General features: G+C 42.1%; 1 protein-coding gene across 1 annotated transcript in view; it reads left to right on the forward strand.

The window, feature by feature from the left end:
* Window positions 1–24,242, forward strand: part of CTNNA1 (catenin alpha 1) — a gene marked incomplete in the record, with an annotated part of 2,307,982 nt that overhangs the window by 1,002,577 nt on the left and 1,281,163 nt on the right.

Consider the following 24,242-nt stretch of genomic DNA (forward strand, 5'->3'; position numbering starts at 1 on the left):
TGAAGAGCAAGTTAAGTAAACTACTTCAGATAATATAATACAACACCATGACTACCCTCTGATACTTTAACAACTTGTACAGATCCAAGCAACAGCAAAACAAAGCAAATAAGTGCCAACTGTGAAAATTGTAAAACCACAAACAGTTTAGTCACTTCTAGCGCCTCGATGTAACCACCTTCAAGGAATGTATAAACATAATACAAACAGCACTCTATATACATCTAACTTACTCAACAGTTAACATCAAAATTTCAGTTAAGCAATTAAACAATTAAATTAAACATTTTCAATTTACTTCACTATTTAGCCCCAAATGGACCAATGTATTGTATTTTAAAATTTATACAGATTCCTTATACAGAAATTTCTGTCAATAAAAATTTGTTTCCATACAAAGAATTAATTTGTTCCAAGGTACTCCCCTGCATTAATAAATGATTCCCATTATGTTTAGTTTTAAAATGCGCAGAAGTAATGTTTTCTTCCTTTTGATTTTTGATGTCTGTTATGTGCTCCATCAACATAACATGAAACATTCTTTTCACCAATATAAAATAAATTACACTAACATTTCAGCACATAAACTACCCCCTTACTCCTGCATAAAAATGCTCCTTTAGTTGTATATTTAACATTGTTAATAAAATCAAATGAATTTATTACATGTGAGCATACAGAACAATTCATATATCTCTTTGTACCGAAGCATACTGGTAACTTATGTCCATACTTGGAAGAACAAATCTCCCATGTACCAATATATCTTTTACTTCAGATAATGAAGCTGTGTACTCCCCATAACATTCCATCTGAGTAGTTGTACTTCATTTGTCTTTAACTGTCCCTACCTCCTTCCCCCTGACCTTATTATTTTATTACTGTGGTAAGTAGGAGAGGGCGTGTCTGCAGCTCCCCTGTTCATGCTTGTTTTGTTTTGTGAATAACCTTTTGTGGTAAGGTCTCATTGGGTCGGGGTTATGCTTATGGTGCAGCAAACTAGATCTGTGGGAAGGAAGGAGTTGGAGGGATATTATGGGTAAGAGGAAGAGCTTGGACCTCAGATCAGATGCTGGTGAAGCTACGGTCTCTTATCCGATCTGGATCTGAATACCCACCGGTTGAAGACTAATGAAGTACAACTCAGATGGAAAGTTATGGTGAGTACATAACTTTTTTTTTTTAGGGTATCCAGTGGTTGAGCACTTCACTGGATGTCTGAAGGCTATCCTACTGAAGAAGATGGTGGATGAGTGACTTTCATAAACTTTGAAATCAGTTGAGCAGATACCACCTATATTGGCATTTGATTCCCCATTTATTTTGGCATAGAAAATTCAGAGGAATGTAAGGTGTTTTTCTCAGAACTCTACACTTGTACCGAGTCTTCCCACCCCTAAAGTGGGGGTAGAAAGAGGACGAGACCCCCCTCCCCATTCTAATCCTGTGACAGAGTGGAGTAAGGAGTATCTGCATATGTTGAATAGATTCATATCCCTGTTTTTTGTTGTGGCCGATACCTTTGTCTGTCTGCCCCTCACCACTGTACAATATTGTTTTTGCCAACGTAGTCGGTCTTGGGGAAGAATATTTTGACTGGAGCTGAGGGTTAGAGACTTCAGAGCTGAGATCATTAACCAGTTTCACCAGTACTTTGAGGAATTTATGGATGATGCTTTTAATGGTACATCACAGGAACCCGACTCAGCCCCCTGACTTCAAAAAAACATCTGTTTGGTTCAGCAGCAGGATTATTACATCTGTTGCAGCTAAGTAGTAGACCAACCTCTGATTTCTTGGAGGCTTCTTGGGAGGTGTAGTACAGTGCCAGGCCTAAGCCTAGTACGGGATCATGGGAAGGCAGCCTGGGGAAGTGGGCCCCATCTGCTGCAATCTGTATATAGTTCAGACATGGCAGATATATAGTTCAGACATGGCAGATGTCATCTGAGAAAATGTTTGGCTTGGCTATCTCTGCATTGATGATTCCTTGAAAGAAGAAACAAAAACTCTTGAAGGGGAAAATACTGGTATGTCTGTGATAAATTTATAAGTTTTATGACCGGGGAAGTCCACTGGGCCAAGAATAGCCCGTTTTCAGTGGAGGCATAAGGAGAAAAGCTCCAAAATAATTGCAAGTTACATTTCACGTGTTACAAAAAGACATAGTTCATAGAGCTAATTAAAATTTACAGATAAGCTCCATGATATTTGCAACTGGCTTGTTAGTGTTACAAAAATGAAAAGACATACTTCAGTACAGAAATTTCAACATTTGCATAAAGTGAATATTTTTGTTATAAACTCAATTGTAGGTTTAACTTTTCAAAATGTATAGTTACTAGCCATTAGGTTAGGAAAATATGCATGGAGAGGGTAATAGTATATTTGAGATTGGAGAGTATAGTACAATAGATATACAATTAGTTTTTAGTAGGTGAGGGATTGTTTTGGGTGGGATGAAGTAGGAGTAGAGGTAGTTGGGTGAGTCAGTGCAAGGTAGAATGGTGGGGGCGGTATTTAAGTTGGAGCGTGGCAAAGGCATTCCCATTTGGAAGAAAGATGAGAGAGTAGCTGAAATTTGTATGGTTAGGTAGGTTGCGTGTAGGTGTGTGGGGGTAGAGTTCCACTGTTTAGCTAAGGTGTGGGACAGCAGTTGATGGCCAGGAGGTTGTGCATGTTTGTGGACCTGAAGGAGATTTTGTTTTTTGGATCTGAGTGAGGGGTTGGGAATGTGAGGTTTTAAGGATGTAGCGAGAGCTGGGCAGTTGGCAGGTTTAAAGATGAGCTTGTGGGCAATGGTGAGTTGTAAGTAACTGAGGTAGTTGGGTAGTTCAAGCCAATTGAGGGTGAGGAGGGGAGTGGCAGTGGTGGAATGAGCTTTTTGAATTGCTTGCAAATTTTGGAGGTCTTGTGGTACCAGGATTCATGTTTGGACCGAAGGCCAAGATGGAGATTGAAAGAGGGGCACCATACATAAGGGAGGAGAGTAGGAAGGTGGATGCAAGAGTTTAACGGGTAGAGGGGCTTGGGAAGCGATTGTGCATATAGAGGAGATCTAACTTTTGGTGGATTTTCTTGATTGTGGAGTTGGATGTGGGTGTAAAATTTTAGTTAATCAGTAATGATACCAAGAAGCTTGGTGTTGGGAACAATTTCAAGGAGGGTGTTTTGGGTCTGTATGGTGAATGTGGATTTGTCACTGGAGTTTTTCGTAGGGGAAAAAACATTAGTTTGGTTTTATTTGCATTTAGTGCCAGATGGTTAGACTGCATCCAGGTTTTCTGTGTTTGAGAAGGCTAGTTGGTTTTTGCTAGGAGCTCGGATGGGGAGAATGCTGAGCAAATGATTGTCATCTGCACATTGGATGATGAGTCTGGGATGGATTGGTGAAAGTTGTTAATGAATAGGTTGAAGAAGAGGGCCAAGAACAGAACCTTGTGGAACACCTGTGGGTGTGGGAAGGAAGGGGGAGGTTGAAGTTTTCCATTGGATAGCTTGTTGGCGTTTGGGCAAGTAGCTGGAAAACCAGGCAATGGTGGTGGGAGAGAGGTGAAGGGTGGAGAATTGGGATACAAGTAGGGTGTGTGAGATGGTGTCAAAGGCCTTTGACAGATCTAGGAATAGTGTGTATACGAACTTGCTTGAGTTGGGTTTGAGGTTTATGGTTTCAAGAAAGGAAAGAAGGGCAGTCATGGTGCTGTGGGTAGGGGAGAGGAGATTGTGTTAGGTGTGCCATGAGTTGTGCTTGTATTGTTTTCTGTAGTGTTTTAGAAAGAGGGGAAAGGATGGCAGTAGGCCTGAAGTTGGTGGTATCAGTATTTTTGCTACCTTTGTAGAGGGGGATGATGTAAGCATGGCACCAGATAGAAGGGACGTATGATTCTTGTATGGATCTATTTATAAGAATAGAGATGGGATAGGCAATGCTGTCTGCAGATTGAGGAAGGTGGGTGGAAGGTTGTAGGGTGCATTGCGACAGGGATTGAGTTTCAGGTGAAGTCTTTTATAGTGCTTGTGGGGATGGTTTTGAGGCAGAAGTATGTGGAAGAAGGTTGATTGGGGTGGTGGTTGGAGCAAGAGGGGGGTGGTAAGGAGTCTGATAGTTTAGCTATGCAGTCTATGAAGAATGAGTTGAGCTGGCTGTTTCAAGGTTGGAGAGGTTGGGGTCTGGGCAGTTTTTTTTGTTGCTAAGATGCAGCATGGATGAGATGGAGTCCCAGAATTTTTTGGGATATGTTGAGTGCAAGGACTGGAGTTTGGAGTAGTGGGCTTTGCGGTCTTTATTAGTTTTTTTGCAGAGTTTCATAGTTACTTATGCTCTACGAGGGTGTTAAGGTTTTTATGTTTTTGATATTTTCCATTATTTGTCCCTTTGGTGCAAGGCTAGTTTAGTATCTTTTGTTAACCATGGGCAGGAATTGGTTTTGATGCGTTTGGTTTGAGGTGGACTTGCTGATTGAGAAGGGTTAGGAATGAGTGGTTAAAGTAGGAAACGGCATCATCTGGAAGGGTTTTTAGAGGGGACCAATCAGTATGCTTTAAGAATTCGGAGAAAGGTAGTTGAAAGAGGAGATTTTGCGGATTTGGATATAGTAGTGGTGTTTATGCAGTGGAGCTGGGAGACGGTCGGCAAAGGCTGATGGGTGATTGCTGAGAAAGTCTGGTAATGTTCCATCTGTGGTGATAAGGTTTGGATGAGTTAGATTCCAGTCAATGATTGTAGCAGAGGTACCATCTTTATTTGGTCTTGTTGGAGATTGTGTTGGGAGAAGTTCTACAGGTTGATTGTGTGGGACGGGGCTTCAGAGTTAATAGTATTCCAGTTGATGTTGGTACCACAGAGTATATAGGTTTCATTTTTTATATTGGAGGAGAACCAGGACAGGATGTTTTCAAGAGTTTTGATATCACCAGGGGGAATATAGAGGGCAGCGATACATATGGACTTGTGGTTGGTTGTTTTTAGTAAACCTATTATAATTTCAGCTTTGGCAAAGGTTGGTATTTTATTGGAGTAGAGAGTCATGGTATGGGAGGTGGGGTATATTATTGCTACTCCACCTTCTTTTTTGAATGATTTGGAAACCTGGTGGTAGGATTTCGCTGTCTTTTATATAGGTTTTCAGCCAGGTTTCAGAAGTGGCGGTAATGGGGTGGTTATGGGAGAGCCAGGCATGGAGGTTAGGGATTTTGTTTTTAGGCTTCGTGCATTGTGTTGTAAGGTGAATGGACTTTGTGTTTGTGGGCTGAGTGGAGGGTTTGGTGATATTTGATGTTGGAGATGGGTCCAGGGTTGAGGTGGATGTCGCCGGCTAGTGAGAGAGATGTGGTGTAGTAGAAGAGTGAGGCAAGTGTGTTTTCGCAAGAGTAACTTGGGTTGTCTGAGAGTAGTGGTTTTCTGGTACCACATTTAATAGGGGAGTACAGGGTGGATTGGGTTGGGAGCAGTTTTGGTTTGAAGAAATATATTGGATTGGAGGTAGAGAGTTCATGTGAGATGGGTGGGAAGGATGGGAAGTGAGGTTGATTTTAAGATGTGGAGTGCGTGTGAGAGTTATAAGAGTTGGGAAAAAGTGAGAGAGAGGTAAGGAAAGAGATAAATTAGGGCAAATGGGGTTATAGGGAGGGATGTTATGTAGAGCATTGTAGGAGGGGTGGATGTTTGGGGTGGTGTAGATCTACAGGTGGGTGGGGTTTGGTTTAGGTGTGTTGTGATTGGAAAGGTGTTGGGTGGGGAGGAGTCAGGGGATGTATAAAAGTACAGGTAGTGGGGGAAGGTGGAATTTGGGTGTAGGAGAGCGGAGTGAGCCCGAAGGGCGAACAGGATGGGTTACAATTTCCAGGAGGAGCAGCAGTCGCCAAACAGAAAACAATTGGTGATAAGGTTAACAACTACAGAAATAGGACAGCCTATCATTTTGGTTTGAATGTTACCCTTCTATCTGTTTTTAGTATTTATGCACCAATGGGGAGCTGCAGTTCACTGAGTAGGAAGATAATGTAGTTATGCCAGGGGTTTTAGAAAGGGACGTGCAGTAAGTGCACACTACTGAGGGATTGCCCGTAGGACAGACAGAAACAGTGTCTAGTTAGGCAGAGGTTGTTAGTGTACGTGTGTGTGTATATATATATATATATATATATATATATATATATGTGTGTGTATATATATATATATATATATATATATATATATATATATATATATATATATAATATGTTTAGTAATTATAACTGTGACATTGTATAATTGTATATGCTTGTACCAAATCTGGTACTACAGGACCATTGCTCAGGTAGTCATGCCTGGTGGCATAGCTTGTATCTGTTAGATGTGTATCAACAGATATTTAATATCTTGCAGATAAAAATCTTATTTTGATGGTCATCTCAGGTGATCTTCATAATGTTTGAAGGAGAGGGAAAACAGTTGCGCAGTTAAGAACTGTCAAAGGAAAAAACTTCATAGACCAATACACGTAAGGTTCAGTTAAGGTATATTTATTTACTTGCTGCAAGGAGACAAAAACATGCAAATAAAAGGATTTGGCCAACTACTAACAGGAAGTACATTTATTATTATACTGTTTTACAAGACATGGCCTTCTGTGGCTGATGTAATCAAGGACAACTTTCAGTATTGTTCTACAGCAGATGTTACTCAGATTTTCTGCTGACATGACTAGACTTTTGAGAAACTTTTGAGAAAAACAACCTGGCCTTGGTGGGCTCTAATTCGTTTACAAGCTTCCGTTGTACAGTGTTACATTTCAAGGTACTCTTCTAATTCAGATACAAGCAAATGCTGATTGCAGTTCATATTTTCAAACAGGCTTTGTCTTTATCTATAGCTTCTACAGCTGTGTATTTTCTCACAGCACAAACGTAACTTCTTGTCTAAGCTTCATACACGTAGTATTGTTCTGTTCATTATTTTCCTAACATAAGCAAAAATCGTCTGCTTCTCAGTAAATTTCCAAGGCACAAGCAGGATTTTAGCTAACAATACAAGGTCAGAAAGCATCTGCAGTTTGTACAGATTTATGCAGTATGAAATAGAATAAATGTGTTAACCCTTTTCAAGCTCTAAATGCACTAAGCATATTACTAATACACACACTAATACATATTTTTCTGACATTTCCCCCCTTTTAATACTTTTATTCTACTTTCAAAATAAGCATAAACAGTTTTTCTTCTCCTAACCTCTTCCACTCAGGATTTGCAGTTAAGAGAGTCATTCAGTTTAAACTTATGAAAGCATTTTCAATGTTTTAACAGTTCTTCAAACTCAGCACTTTGATATAAGGTTTCAGAAACTGATATGTCTATAAGGTCTTTAATCAGTCTTTTCATGCAGGGGATGCCACAACAAAACACGTACTCCCAGTCGGAGCATTCCTATACAAATGGCAATCAGGATGTTCATTAGGATGGTACTCCACCCCCCCAAACAATTTCTGGAAAAAGTCCGTCAGTGGGTTTGGGCCTGGTTTGGTCATGGCCGACACTTCTTGAATTACCTCAAGATGATTGTCTATCTCGTGTTTATGGTCAGGAATATATGAACAGCATTCTTCTTGGATTAAAGCGCAAGTACCACCTCTCACCGCTAGGGTGAAGTAGAGAGCCATGCGGTTCTGAAGCACTACAGTTTTCCTATCATTCAGTTCATCAGTCACCAATTCAAGAGCAGAAAAAGTTGTATTACTCATTACTTTGAGAAGTTTTGACAGTTTTCTCAACTCCCAGATCGATTTCACTGCTGCATATGCCGGTAATATGCCTGCCCACGATATAACGCTATCACTCAAGTCCATGTGTGTCGGTCCTTTGCCTATGGAATGATGGTCTTTCCAGTGCGCATTGATTTGTCCCACTGGATTCACAGGTTTCTTGACCTTTCGGACATTTCAAATTTTTCCTCGAGGCAAAACTGCAGTGCATCGTACAGCCGGAACCAGGTAACCCAAAAAACAACTGCCGGACCAATTCTCAGGTAACCATTTGTATGCCTTTCTACCACACACAAAGTAACAATCCTCTACTTTAGTAGTAACTTTGCTATGAATAGACACTCGCCCTGCATGAAACATTTATCTATCCATTATAGACAGTTGTTTATAAAGAACAGAATTATGTTTTACTTCATCAGGTGTTTTATCCATCAATCCAAGAAATTAATCATAGTTTGTATTACAATAAAGATCTACTTTGTTACCTTTAGTGTAACATTTATAAGGAACAGTCACATTACAATTGCTTCAACCCACCTGAACAGCATCATTTTTATAAAAACACACAGTTCCCTTTTGTGGAACAGACAAGTGCAATGCTATTTTATCTTGTGATGTAATGGTTGTGAGGTATCATAAATCAAGTTCTCCCAGGTCTCATTGACCCCTAGGGGGACTGTAGTCATTAATAACCCCCCCCACCCGTATGCTGTCGGCAAAGCTGTGCAAATCCATCAAATCGAAACATTGAAAGTCTCAGCATACACATATTTAATTGCCTGGTAAGTGTTAAAGTTTGGATGCCAGTCAATGAGTAACTTCACATTTATTCAGTTAAGTCTGTGTAGCTGGGAAAAGGAAAGGCCACAACAAAAAGATTGTCACTAGTACAGTTAACAGGATGATTATGCAATACTTCTGAGGAAAGGGTTGTTCTGCATTTCTGTTTCTTCTGGACTCTTATCATTTTTACTCTTGGCATGTGACAAGGTTTTAGTCCAGTTCAAAATTCTTTACTAATTTACAGTGCGTCAGGTGGATCCAGGAGGCGCGCTCCACTATCTTGACTGCAGTGGGTGTCGACAGAAGCACTTGATATGGACCTTCCCACTTTGGTGATGCCCAATTCTTCCTCTTTACTGTCTTCACCCAAACCCAAGTTCCGGGGGACACTGCCACTTCTGACTGTCTGGTTCGTTTTTTATCTGAAACAGAATTTGACTGCAACAAATGTTTAGAATTTAACAAGTTTCGCATGTACTCCGCTAGTGTACAGTCAGCTTCCTGGTCTGTGGGCATGAGAGATTTCCACTGAGGTATATAATAAGCCCTTCCAAATAACTTTTCAAAAGGAGTCTATCCTTTTGCATTCAGAACAGTTCTCATGCTCAACAGTGCCAGGGGCAGACAGTGCACCTAATTTCTCTGCGTTTCTACAATTAACTTCCTTAGCTTATTCTTTAAAATCCCATTATGCCTCTCTACTAGCCCTGCAGATTGTGGGTGATACGCATAATGATTTTTTAAAGAAATACCAAAATGTCTACTTAACTGTTGTATGGTCTGGTTTACGAAGTGTGTGCCATTGTCACTGTAGATCCTTTCCGGAATGCCGAATCTAGGGATGATTTCTTTAACAAGGACTTTGGCCACAGTTGCTGCGTCTGGATTTTTAGTCTGAAAGGCTTCCACCCATCTGGAAAACATATCTACAATGACAAGACAATACTTCTTATTTTCACATTTATTCAACTCTATGAAATCCATACAGATAGTGTGAAACTGATACGGTGGTGTAGGGAAACTCCCTTGCTTGGGCTTTAACGCTCCTTGTGCATGATGTTTATTACAAACATGGCACATCAAACAAAATTTTTTAGTATAATTTAGGAATCCATATGTCGTGAACACTTGGTTCACCAGCTGTACCATCCCCCCTGTTGAGACATGGCACTGCACATGGCTCAACAAAGCTGCAGATCTAAACAAATTAGACGGCAATATCGGTTTTTCTTCTTTAGAGATGTACAGCCCCTTTTCGAGAATTGCTCCTCGTTTTACCCATCTTTGTTTTTCAACTTGTGTAGTAAGTGTCTGCATTGTCTTTAACATTTCTAAGTCTAAAATCTCAGCGGGTTGTAATTCCTCATTCAAAAGAAATACTTCTGAAGCTGCCTGCTTTGCAGCTGTATCAGCTCTCGCATTACCTTTTGAAATCCTGTCCTGTTGCTTGGTATGAGCTGTGCATTTCAAATAGCTACTTTCTGAGGTAACTGAATAGATTCTAAAAGATCTAAAATACACTGTGCATGATTGATTTGCCAGTAGATGTCATCATTCCTCGATTATTCCACTGTTGCGCAAAAACATGTACAGTAGAAAAATCATACTGGCTGTCAGTAAAAATGTTCACACATTTACCCTTTGCTAAGGTACATGCCCGTGTCAAGGCAATCAATTCTGCTGCCTGTGCAGGTAAATTGTGTGGTAAAGATTTTGCTTCTATAATCTCAATATCAGAAACTACTGCATGTCCTACTAGGTTCTGTCCTGCAGGACCCCTTTTGCATGAGCCATCCACGTAGTATGTCACCTCGGCATCATCTAAAGGAACATCCATAAGGTCTTTTCCAGGCAGTGTCTTTTGCTCAAATCGCCTGCAGGCAGCTGTGTGGTGTGCCATCTGCAGGAGTTGGGAGCAAGGTAGAAGGGTTCAAAGTCGCACATCGTTCAATTGTCATATGAGGTTGGCTAAACAATATAGTCATACAGGAAAGGTGCCTAGCAGGGGAAAGATGTACTACCTTTTCTTGCAGTAAAATAATTGTGACTGCATGAGGCACTCTAAATGTGAGAGGGTGGAACAAAACTTCCGAGGCCAAAGCCTGTACTGCCATTGCAGCTGCAACTACTGCTTGTACACAGTGAGGTAAAGACCGTGCCATTGGGTCCAGTTGTGATGAATAATAAGCAATAGGGCGTTGCTTGTCCCCATGCTGCTGTGTAAACACTGATGTCATATAACCTTGCTTACAATCTACAGTTTGGAAAAAATGTTTGATAGTTTGGTAATCCCAAAACCAATGAGGACGCTATTAACTGTTTAGTTTGCAGAAAGCAGATTCTGCTTCTGGTGTTCATTGTAATAAATCCTGTGCTGCCATAGGCTTTTTATAAATTAGGTTAGTCAACGGTGCAGATTCCAAGGCATAGTTTGGAATCCAGCTCCGACAAAAATTAGTTGTACTCCGGAAGGACATCATTTCCTTCTTGGTAGTGGGTTTTGGTGCTTGCAAAATCGCTACTTTTCTGTCCTCATCTAATGTCCTACCTCCCTTGGATATTATATATCCTAGGTATTTAACTTGTTTTTTTCCAAAGCTGCAGTTTATTTTTGTTTACTTTGTCCTTCAGTGGCTAAAAATTGTAATAGCGCTATGGTGTCGTCTTTACAATCTTGCTGGGTGGGGGACGCCAGCAGGATATCATCAACATAAAGCAAACTCTGGCTACCTCTTGGTGGGGTAAATCCCGCCAATTGCTTGCCATTTCTTGTGAGAATATTGTTGGACTTTCACAATATCCCTGTGGTAGTCGCATATATGTATACCTTTTCCCCTGAAACGTGAATGCAAACCAATACTGGCTGTCAGGGTGTATCGGTATCGAGAAGAACGCATAGCTGATATCTACCACAGAAAAATATTTCTGTTGAGGTTTTAAATCATTCAACAGGGTGTGTGGGTCTGGCACCGCAAGTGCCCTTGGTATTACTGCGTCATTTACAGCTTGTAAATCTTGGACCATACGCCACTCTCCATTCGCTTTCTTAACAGGAAATAAGGGTGTGTTACATGGTGAATCAGGAGATTCCACCAGCACCCCTTCCTTAAGTAAAGCTGCTATAATAGGTTTGATTCCTACCTCTGCATCTTTTCTTAAGGGATACTGTCTTTTTTGTGGTCTAAATGCTGACTTTGGCATAATAGTAACTGGTCCCGCTGTACGAATAAGTCCTACATCTGATTTTCCTGTTGACCAGAGAGTTTCTGGTATATTCTGTAAGGCATTCTCTTCCTCCTTCAATAGGAGTGCTAATCAGCTGCCTTGCTAGACTGCAAGTGTACAGCTGGGTGGGTCTGAGTTATCCAATTCAGCGTCTGCATTTGTATTCCCTGTTCTGACAGTTCTGACTGTCTGTTTTTCCCATCTCGTGACTTTCTCTCCTAAGTCTACCCATTTTACATTCTTGTCCTTAGTTAAGCTAACATGTGGTAATCGATTAGATTTATAGAGTGCAAAGAACTCCTAGGGCAATGAGCAGCTAGCTACACTGTTCCCTTCTGTGTCCCAGTACAGATTACGTAGTATCAATCTGTTTGCACGATTTCTAAACAATTCTTGCTCATATTCCTTATGTCCTGGTGTTACAATAATACAGAGTACAGTGCAACAAATGCTGTTTATCAGTGTCAAGGGAGGGGAACTTGATCGCTACGTTAATCAATTCTTCGGTCACTGCCCCTGGACCAGTCGTAAACCAAGTCCTGGCTATACCAATAAAACATTTTACCCTCCGTTTGCACTGCAAAGGTATCAATTTGTCACTGTGCTTCCATACCCTGCATAGTCGGCACTACTGCTACACCAAATAGCTGCATAAGGTCTCTGCCCAAGAGGTTTACTGGGCATTTTGCAGAAACAACAATTTTGCTTTTCTGGGTCAATCCTGAAACAGGATCAGTTATCACAATATTATGGGAGAGGGGCTCCCGATACAGCTGTCTATTAGCTGCTTTCACTAATATGTAATCAGGTGAGACTGAGTTCTCTGGCAGTTTGGAGGGATGTGTCAGGGTCCGTGATGCTCTTGAGTCGCACAAGAATCTGACTTTCCTCCCTTCTACCAGGAGTGTAACTTCTGGTTTCATGTCTGCTAAATAGAGCTCTAAGCTCAATAAAGCCAAATCTAATATTTCATTTTCTTCACTATCCGTGACTTCCTGCACTTCCTCTATTTCTTCTGTCACATTCTCTACTCCCTCTATCACATTCTCACTTGTCCCTTCTCTGCTATCCCCTTCTAGTCATTCCTGACGATCATATAGTCAGTCCTCACCCTCCTTATCTTCTGTGGTTGCTTTCTTGTTTTTCTTGCAATCCCTTGCCAAGTGTCCCTTCTTACCGCATTAAAAACATTCACCCCTTTTCTTTCGCCCTTCAAAGTCCTCTGATCAGATTGTTTGTTTCCCTGGGCATTTCTCTTGTCCTTTTTCCCGGACTGTACTACATATACTTCTGCTCCATCTTCTACAGAAAATACTTGGGCTTTCTTTTTCTTTTTGCTATTAAAATGCCTTTCGGCATGCCTAGCATATTCAAGTAATGACTATAACCTGCTTGTACGATGATCTACCATGTGCTTTGTAATAAAGCTGCTTATGGGTGCAATACTGCCTTTCAAAAATGCATTCTTTAACTGCTGCTCATATGGGGAATCGTGTGTCTGATCTTCAGGAACCTGCATTCCACAGTGGTTATTAAAACATTCTAATAGTCTGGCATAATATTGGTCAATAGCATCACCTTCCTGTTGGATGCATTGATTAATGCAAGTCCAGTCTGCCCTATGCTTCCATTTCTCAGAGATGCGGTCTGTAAGACCTTTCACTCTGTTGTCTAATTCTGCGCTGCTATGTGGGAGGGGCCTGAGCGCAGCATCACGGGGATTCCAGTCGCCACTAATCATGTGCCAATCTGGTCCCACAATTTTTCTGACTACTTTTTCTACCTCTTCTCTGTTTAAATTATAACTTAGCCTCATTTCTTGCAAATCTTCCAAGAACTTTCTAAAATTAACTTTTGGATAGGGAATTCCCTCAGTGGCTTTCCGGATGTCTTCCAGAGTCCAGGGTCTATACACTAGAATAGTTGGGTCCTGATCTTCTTGCCCTGCCTGAGGATTAAGCACTTCTATAAGTGGGCATATTTCTTCTTCACTCATAAATCGTGAGTTTCTACCCATTTGATATAACTCAATGTCCCCTTTAGAGTTTCCTGCCCGTGTTCGAGACCTGGTCTCGACAGGATCTCTAATAAACGGTTTCGCTTTTGTAGTGTCTCTACTTAGTGACAGCAGGATATCGCAGGGGTGGACTAACTTCACTTGCCTCCTATTCTGGTAAGGGAGGCGGAGGGGCTGACGCTATTACTAAGTTATTGTCCTTATCTAAAAACATTGCTTTTGAATTATTACTCTTTTGTTCCCTTCGGTTTACTTCCTCAGTCCACCTGTGTGCCTGAGGAATTCCTAATTGATGTTGCTTTTTTACTCTACCTCTAGAATTGATTTTAAGCTGTTTGACAAGTTTGACAAGTGAGGATTTTTCTAATTTACCATCAAATTCATACTTATTAGCCCATTTTGAGTAGTATTTAATGTCAGCACGCTGTGACTGCATGTATTTAGTGTCTTCGGTTAACAGCGGATTTTGGGATCTTTTTGTACAATTATTACCCATTTTGTTCTACCCTTTTATTCGTTACGTAACTCCTTATTTTTAACGTGGTACCATGGATTTTTATAGTCTCTTCAGAATGACTGCCTACCTGCTCCGTTTCCCTGATCTATGACAAGACAGTAATCTTTTTGTCCCTGACTTGTATAAACAAAGTCTTAACAAAATAAATACAAATCTAGTCCCTGATCTAAAACAGAAAAAAGTAGATTCACCTTACCTGAGCCTTCGTGATTGATCACCTGGTTCGAGTAAATCCATCCTTCAGTCGCAGATCAGAAAGTGGCTGGCCTCTTTTGTACGACAATTCAGTCGGAGGACTTTTCAACTAAGAAGAACCGATGTGGTTTCTTCCCCGTACGGTTTCAAGCCACCTGGCCTGTCTGATCCGAGGCAAAGTGAGGGTTTCTGGTCCGAAGGACCAATCTGTCAAAGGAAAAAACTTCAAAGACCAATACACGTAAGATTCAGTTAAGGTATATTTATTTACTTGCCACAAGGAGACAAAAACATGCAAATACAAGGATTTGTCTAACTACTAACAGGAAGTACGTTTATTCTTGTACTGTTTTACAAGACATGGCCTTCTATGGCTGACGTAATCAAAGACAACTTTCAGTATTGTTCTACAGCAGATGTTACTCAGATTTTCTGCTGACATGACTAGATATGTGAGAAACTTTTGAGAAAAACAACCTGGCCTTGGTGGGCTGTAATTCGTTTACAAGCTTCCATTGTACAGTGTTACATTTCAAGGTACTCTTCTAATTCAGATACAAGCAAATGCTGATTGCAGTTCATATTTTCAAACAGGCTTTGTCCTAATTATCTATAGCTTCTACAGCTGTGTATTTTCTCACATCACAAACGGAACTTCTTGTCTAAACTTCAAACAAGTAGTATTGTTCTATTCATTATTTTCCTAACATAAGCAGAAATCATCTGCTTCTCAGTACATTTCCAAGGCACAAGCAAGATTTTAGCTAACAATACAAGGTCAGAAAGCATCTGCAGTTTGTACAGATTTATGCAGTATGAAATAGAATAAATGTGTTAACCCTTTTCAAGCTCTAAATGCACTAAGCATATTACTAATACACACAATACATATTTTTCTGATGAACATAATCTGTAAAGGACTAAATTTACATGGGAACATTGGATACCTAGCCACACGTTAAAACCCTCAACTTGCTTATACATTACAGATGTGGGTCATTCCCTTCTCATAAAAGGCTGTCTGACAATCCCAAGTGAACATGGGAGTTACCTGTACTGTTTAAGATTAGTCTTGAAAGCAGTCATGGCGGTGCTTTGCTTGACCTGAATTCATATTTTTTCCCGTCACAGGCAGAGTAAAGAACTTGTGCCTCCACCTGGGTCTTCATTTGTGGGTGTATGTTGAAGTCCTTTGTGTGGATGTTAGAAGAGCTACTAGTCTTGTGCAGGAAAAGCAAGTCAAATAGGACTGGGTCTTTCATGGTTCCTCTGGAGCAGCTGGTAAGTGAGAAGAGTTTAAGGAGATCTGTACTGCTATGTTGGGGTAACTTAGGAATTTAAGAAATTTGATTTTCTTTGTTAAAAATCTCTGGGTCTTTTCTTGTTAGGCTGTGTACTTGGATTTGTGCATATAGAGGGAGCCATTGTATTCAGTGATTAGTCTGATAAGAGGGTAGTACAGTGGTATGATGGCCTGTTTGGATTTAGAGGACATTAATTGGGACATGCAGACTAATTTTGTGGTTGCTGTAAATACATGATAGAATGAGTTGCCCTTAATCGGTGGGAGGCATATATGTGCTACTATTGGCCAGTGTGTGCCTGCCATAAAACCCAGCAGCCCTGGGCCAATACGCTACTGGCTGTCCAGTGTCTAGTTGCCCAGCCTGGGTTACCTGGGATAGCTCTGTTGAGCGAAAGCTGGATGTAAAACCAACCAACCTGCCAAACATGAACTGAGAATTGCTAAGCCTAATGTAGGTTCACTGGCAGGACGCAGCTTGGAAGTGGATGACATGATAATACGGAGGAGGCTGGACATCCTTTGTATCCAAGAGACAAGATGGAAGGGCACTGCAGCAAAGCCACTTGGCTTGGGATCCAGACTGTACTACTCTGGTGGGGGGACAGGCTAGAAATGGTGTAGGAATTGTGGTGAGAGAGGCTTCAGAAGGCAATGAGGGATATCATCAGAACTGATGACAGACTCATGGCAGTCTGACTCCAGTGTAATGATAGGGCAGTATTCATAATCTCAGCATATGCTCCACAGCAGGGTTGTGATAGTGAGGAAAAGAATGCATTCAGACAGCAATTGCAGGATCTACTAGAGAAAGGAGGACAACATGAATTGGTGTTGATAATGGGTGATTTGAATGCACATATCGGGGCAGACAGAACAGGATACGAAGACTGCATGGGTTCACATGGGTGGGGTAACAGGAATTGAGGAGGAGGAGCCATTCTATACTTTCTGGAAAATGGCTTGATAGTAGCCAACACATGGTTCAGAAAGAGTCACAAGATCACATACAAGAGTAGCCAACATGCAACTCTGGTAGACTTCCTCCTAGTAAGGAGAAAGGACTGAGGTAGAATCCATGATTGCAAAGTCATCCCCAGTGAAACATTTGGCCCACAGCATAAACCATTAGTTGCCACAATCTGTTGCAAGCAGTGATCAGAGAAGGTTCTAAGGTCAACAGAGACCAGGCTGAAGACCTGGAAGTTGACTGGAGAGAAAGTACAGCAGTTCAAGGAATTACTCAGAGCTGTAGCACCCCAAGAAGAGGAGGAAATAGGTGGAGTTGAAGAGGAGTGGCACCACCTAAAAGCAGCATGTTAGGACTACAGAAAAGATATGTGGTAGAGCCAGTTATGGAAATAAGGTTACATAAGGAAAGCTGGTGGTGGAATGCAGAAGTTCAGGAAGAAATGGGAGATAGAAAAGGCTGACCAGGCTAGGAAGGACTACTGGTTGGCTAACAAAGAAACTAAGAAGTTGAAATAGCAAAGAATAGGGTGTCAGAGACACTCTACCAACTTCTGGAAAGGGACTCAGTAAGGGGCACAAAGAAACTATATCGGGTTGCAAGGCAAAGACAGAAAGATAAAGAAGATAGACGATAGATGCCAGCAACAACCTGCTTACCAGTCCACAGGACATCAAAGGCAGATGGTGTATTTCCAGCAGCTTATGAATGAAGAAAACCCCACAGGAGTTGTACTGCCCCAGAAACAGCCTACAGTTAGAGAAGAGGAGCAGCCCACCTTAGAAGAAGTAAGAAGATTAAGTCTGGGAAGGCAGCAGCCTCAGATGAGGTGACAGCAGGTATGATAAAGATGCTGGGTGAGATAGGGGAGAAATGGCTCCTGAGGGTACTAATAGTTTGGAGAGAAAGGCATATCCCAGATAACTGGAGAATAAGCATACTTGTGCCATTGTACAGGAACAAAGAGGACATCCACAACTGTGGGCAGTACAGGGGGATCAAACTTACACCACACTGCATAAAGGTTCTGGAGAGAATGATTGATAAATGGAGAAGCAGAGTATTAGAACGTAAGATGGGAGATGAACAGTTAGGATTCACTTCAGGATGCAGCACAATTGACCCAATGTTTGCATTGAGACAGATACTTGAGAAGAAGCTAGAAATGAGGATAGTGTCTAACTGGGCATTCCTAGACTGGAGAAAGCATATGACAAGGTCCCAAGAAAGCTAATCTGGGCAGTACTGTGGTGGTTTGAAGTCCCGGAAACATTGGTAGAATTAGCGCAGGCTATGTACAAGGACCCAGTGACTCAAGTACGAACAGTGTTCAGCCTCAGAGTGGTTCCCAGTGGGAGTTGGGTGTACAACATGGTTTAGCTTTGAACCCACTGCTGTTCATAGTGGTGATAGGGGACAGATCAACAAAGCTGCTGTATGCAGACGATGTAGCAGTACAGGCAGACTCTGAGCTAGAACTTCAGCAAAGGGTAGGAGAATGGCATGCAAATCTGAAGGCACATGGGATGAAACTAAGCACAGATGAGACTGATAATGGCAGCAAATTGGGGAAATCAGAAGAAGCTGAGAATAGAGATAGAAGGGAAGATACTTGAAGCTGTTTACCTGTTCCACTATCTGGGAGGGGTGGTTGAGGCGGAGGGTAGTCTGAATGAAGAGGTCAAAGCTAGAATCAGAGGGGCTGCAGCCAACTGGCATAGAGTATCAGGTGAAGTCTGACAGAAGAATGCCAAAGTAGCTGAAAAGCAAGTTGTACAAGACAGTGGTGCGACCAGTACTATATGGTACAGATACCTGGGCATTAAAAGAGCAGTTGAAGCTAGAGCTGATGGAAATGGAGTGCCTGAGAAAGGTGGTAGGATGCACACTGTGGGACAGATGAAGAAATGAGGACATAAGAGCAGAAGCCAAAGAGCTCCATTTGCAAAAAAGATCAAAGAGAACAGATTACAGTGGTTTGGACACGTGTAGAAAAGCAGAAGACAATCTGGTGAGGAAGATTTGGGACAGACAGGAAGAAGGTAAGAGGAAGCAAGGACGTCTAGCAAAGAGGTGGATGGATTGTGTGAAAGAAGATCTGCGACAATCAGACATGTTGAAGGCAGGAGTATGACACTGAATCGAGAGAGTTGGCGACAGTTAGTACGATACCTTGACCCCATGTAGAAAAAATGGAGAAAAAAGGGGCTGATGAGAATGAGTTGCCCTCATAAGTATCAAGGTCTGTTATAGCTGTACTTGGGTGTAGGGGAGTATCATTTATAATGTTAGGTAGTTGGTATGTTTTGTTGCTAATCACTACTACACTGCATTTCTTTGTATTATGTTTCAGGCCATCTCCTGCACCACAAGTACATAATCAAGCCCTTATTGGAGGGTATTGGTATGCTTAGGTGAATGGTTAATGCAGCCCAACTTGCAGGCATCAGCAAATCTAGATGACCACATTTCAGCAGCATCGATGTTGCTGTTTTACCAAAAAAGAGTAGGCCCTTTGATTTGGGTTTGACTGCTCTTGTTGGGAGAACTAAACTTACATTTTTGAAAATGTGCTTGGTTTCGTCTTAAGTTTAAAGACGTATGAAAATCTGTTTAATTTTCTGATTGATCAATAAAGCCAGATGTCTTGAAAAATGTAACCGATTTAGATGGAGATATGAAGCAAATGCATAAGAGATCAGTCTTCAGACATTGTATGCAGATAAGCCAAAAGTTGGAAATGCATGTTCAAAGGAGTGGCCATAATAGGTTGGAGTAATAGCCTTCTTTCATAATGGCTGCACTGTCGTGAAATGTCAGTGGTCTTGCAGGTACAGACAAAAAGCGAATATTAATTTTATATAAAGAAATTAGTATAAATAGCAATGTTATAAGAGACTCATTTGGATAGAGATGAGCCATGTGAATTTGACAAATGATTTCAGAGTTCAACATTCAGCAGAAAATCAGGGACAAAGGAAAAATGCAGTTATAATTTAGAGGATCTCCACTACTGCTAGAAGAGGAAAAACGAGAAGATAATGGTAGATTTGTGGTAGTAAGGGGTTATTGGTTGAGCAGGAGTATTATGCTATCATGTATTTATATTCCAATAAAAACTGCTGTTATGGAGCTTGAGAATTTTGGAGAGAGCTCAATCTTCAGCAGGGAATTTTTATGGTTAAAGGATTTGAACTTAATTTGCAGTACTGAAGATTTTATCAGGGGGACCTAGAAGGAAGTTATAACAAGAGGGTAGACTTCTGAAGAAATGTGAGAATATATGTTACAGAATGTGAATTCAGTAGTAGGAACTCTGACAGTTTATCTATTCCCCACGGTACAGCAACTGGACTAGACTGGTTAGAAATTATAATTCACAGCACCAGCTTTCAGTCCTCCTGAATTTTACAGAACCACCCATTTTTAAGATGAAATGAGCTTAATCCCTCAATTTTCCGATTTGTGCCCCCCCACTAGATTTGCAGTAAAGTGACCTCTGTTCTGGCTTTAGATGTCTTAGCCAATCAGAACATCACTTTACAGCATCTCATTTGTATGCTGCTGGCCAATTTCTTCGTTTCTTTCTTAACTTGTTTACATGTGGAAGTGTGGACCTGATGTGCTCAGTCTGCGTATAAGCAGCAGGAATGGTGGTGCCTTGGTAAGTAGTTTGTTGTTTTGAAGTGCAATGAATGAACGCGTTGCAAATGAGAAGCTTTAAGCCATGTGAAAGGAGGGAACTCCTCAGTATTCATCAGCATTTGCTGATGTCCTTCAAGAATGCAACTGCAGTCATAACATATGGGTTGTCCTGCCTCAGGCAGCCCTCGGTCGGCCGGATTCCAAAGTCTGGGTCCGACGTTGGCTGATGTCGCATTTCTCTCCGACGTCAGAGCAGCTGGAGTACATAAGCATCAGCCGACGCCATTTTCTTCAGTCTTTCTTGCCGCGCGGTGCCCGAAGTAGAAGCAGTTCGCAAGTGCCGGTCGGTCAGCTCCTGTATTCTTCGAATCCGAAGTCATCAAAAAAGCTAAGTACCCCGTTGGGGACCTTTTCTTGCCTCAGCCGATGTCAGAAATTACTGAAAAAGTTAATAATTGTCTGTCTTGTGGTAAACAAATACCTCATAAGGATTTCCACTCTTACTGTCTTCCTTGGCTTGGCCCAGACCACGACGTCTCGACCTGTGTCGCCTGTGCTCGCTTCAACAAGCGCACTCTCAGGCACCGGGCGGAGTTCGCTGAAGACTTTTTCGGCGGAAAATTTGCGTATACAATGCCGTCGGAGCTTCCGACATCGCAAACGCCCAAGAAACGAAAAGACCGGGACCGACATCCTCGGCCCGCGTCTACCACCGACTCCATGCCAAAACCTACCGCGAGTGCTCCGGTTCCCCCTGAGACGGTTATTCTACCGCTCCGAACCGAAGACTCCGATACCAGATACCACTCCGACGCCAGTTATAGATTTTCCTCCGGATACTGAAACTGAGGAAATGCCAGAGACCATTGCTGTAGATAAGGTCACTCCTGCATGTGGAACTGCCAGGCCTCCTATGGCCATGTCTATTAAGGCCTACACTCGGGCTAAGGCAGCCAGCAAAACTAAGCACCTTACAGCAAAAACCTTGCCTCAAACTACTCCTGAGACACAAATCATGTCTATGGCCGCAGACTTAATTTCCATGATTAGAGGTTCACAGGCCCATCCTGAGAGAGCATCCCAGCCTCCTCCTGATAAGAGGCCCCGGGTTGATCCCTCTGAACCTATCCCTTCAGATGAAGACTCTGAGGACTCTATCCACTCCGAGGGCCAGGAAGACCTCTTTCAGACCTATGAGGACTCGGATGGAGAGGATTTCATCCCCTCGGCCTCCCCTCCTGAGGATATTTCTTTTGGGGAAGTTCTGCATACCATGAGGGAACATTTCAAGTGGCAAGGCCAGGAATATTCTGATTCCAGAAAGCGCCTTCAAACCTTCCTTAAAAAGCCCCAGCACAGGCCCCTAAGCTATTCCTCCTGTGCTTGATGTTTTGGATGATCTATATTCTGACTCCAGTGTTACCCCTGATTCTCTTCCTCCTGCTCCAGCCAAGCCAGACGGATATTACAGGGTCCCAGACACACATTCCCATTTGTTCAGGGCCCATACTGTTGATTTAGAAACTATTTCTCAGGGACCTAAAGGTGTTTCAGCTTCCACCTCTAAAAATCCCTTGCCTTCCAACAGGGAAGCTAGGTCATTACAGAGATGGGGGAAAAAGGTGTACACCTCCACCACTTTATCTATGAGAGCTTTGAATTGCCTTTTTCATATGTTACAATACCAGGATTACCTGTTAGATGATTTACAGAAAACATTGGCCTCTCCTGACCCTTTAGACAGGAAGTCTTTGCAGGAAGCTGTACATAATTCTCAGCAAGTCAGCAATCACTTTCTGCAGTGTGGATATGATGCATTGGAAGCTTCATGTAGGGCAGCTATGACAGGGGCAGTCATTTGCAGACATGCATGGTTAAAAGAACAACCTCTACCAGATCATGTTAAGGCAAAACTTCTGGATGCACCCTTGGAAAAGAACAAGCTTTTTGGTGCTAATGCTAAAGATGTGTTAAAGTCCATCGAGGAAAAAGCAAAATCAGTTCAGACGGTCAAAGATTTCCTCCAGGTTCAGCCCCCCAGATTCAGCAGGAATTGGCCTTCAAAGAACTGGTCCTTTCCTAATCCTGAAAAATTTCAAAGGGGTAAAAACAGGCGTGGCCGAGGAAGAGGACAATACAGAGGTTCTTACAGGGGACGACAATGGCAGCCAGCAAACCAAAGAAGTGACACAGGGGTCTCCCCCGCCCCTCAGACACAATGTCAATGACTTTCCTCTACAACCGCCAACCAAAGAGCAAACAGAAGCACCCTTGGGCGGAAAATTATCTCTGTTTTCAGACAATTGGCACAGATTGACAAAAGACAAATGGATTTTGGACATTATAGACCAAGGTTACAGGTTCCATTTTCACACCTTACCCAGAAAACAGGGCATGCCAAACCTACCACAAAACCAGAGGGCAGAGGCTATCAAGCAAATTTCTCTGCTTGCTCAGATAAAAGCAATAGAAAGAGTACCACAAAAAGAACAAGGCCAGGGGTTCTACTCAAGACTGTTCCTTGTTCCAAGAAAAGAAACTCTATGGAGACCAATACTGGATTTGTCCGCATTAAACACTTTTCTCGTAGTACCAAAGTTCAAAATGCTGACTCTACAGCAACTCCTTCCCATGCTGGGCAAGTGGTCTTGGCTGATTGCTCTGGACCTCAAGGAGGCATACCTGCATGTCCCTATCAGACACAGCTGCAGAAGATACCTCAGATTTCTTGCAGGGCCAGAGCATTATCAATTCTCTGCATTGCCATTTGGCTTATCTACCGCGCCCAGAGTATTCACAAAATGCCTGGCTTCAGTAATTGCTCATTGCAGGCTCCAGGGGATCCAAATTTGCCCGTACCTGGACGACTGCCTTATTACAAGCGGACGACAAACTGATGTTGACAAAAAAACTTGAACTATGTCATGCAATTACTTCAGGCTCTGGGATACACAGTCAACTTTCAAAAGTCAAGACTTCAACCATCCCAGCAAATAACCTTCTTAGGAGCCAATCTGGACACAGCCTCTCAAATGGCTTACCTGACAGAAGACAAGCAAGAGAAGTTAACTCATTATTTCAAGGTTTTGGCAAAACTCACCCAGATGACTGCAAGGAGATTCCTACAGGCCCTGGGTTACATGGCATCCTGCATTCTCCTGGTTCCATTAGCAAGACTACACATGAGAAAGCTTCAATGGTACTTAAAAAGCCTATGGTCTCAGCACAACAACTTAGAGGCAACCATACCGCTCATTCCAGCCTACAAAAGGAATTCCTATGGTGGGCCTCGGTAAGCCAGGCAAACACAGGTATGTCATTCAAAAAACCTCCGATAACACAGACCATGACCACAGACGCCTCAGACATTGGATGGGGGGCGCATATGGAAGGCAGATGCATACAAGGACAATGGTCTCCAAAGGAAACACATCTGCATATAAACCAAAAAGTAATGCTGGCAGTAATGCATGCCATCGAGGCCTTTCGACAACAACTTCAACAAGGCCATTTACTGATACGGACAGACAACACCACTGTGATGTGGTATATAAACAAGCAAGGGGGCACCCATTCCTACCCCCTTTGCAGACTGACAATGAATATTTGGGAAAAATCACTGAGCCCGAACATACACTTACAATCCCAGTTTGTTCCAGGCAAAGACAATGTGCTGGCAGACAGCCTAAGCAGGAATTTCATAGATCTTCACACAACTTACCTCGACATGGGGCAGGCCAGAAGTAGACTTATTTGCCTCTCACCTCAACCATCATCTACAAAAATTTTGTTCAAGGACATACCATCCACAAGCTTGGAAAATAGATGCTCTTTCATTCAACTGGAAC

The sequence above is a fragment of the Protopterus annectens genome, chromosome 4.part0 (assembly GCF_019279795.1).
Source record: "Protopterus annectens isolate FY-2018-M chromosome 4.part0, PAN1.0, whole genome shotgun sequence".
In the NCBI taxonomy this organism is placed as follows: Eukaryota; Metazoa; Chordata; order Ceratodontiformes; family Protopteridae; genus Protopterus; species Protopterus annectens.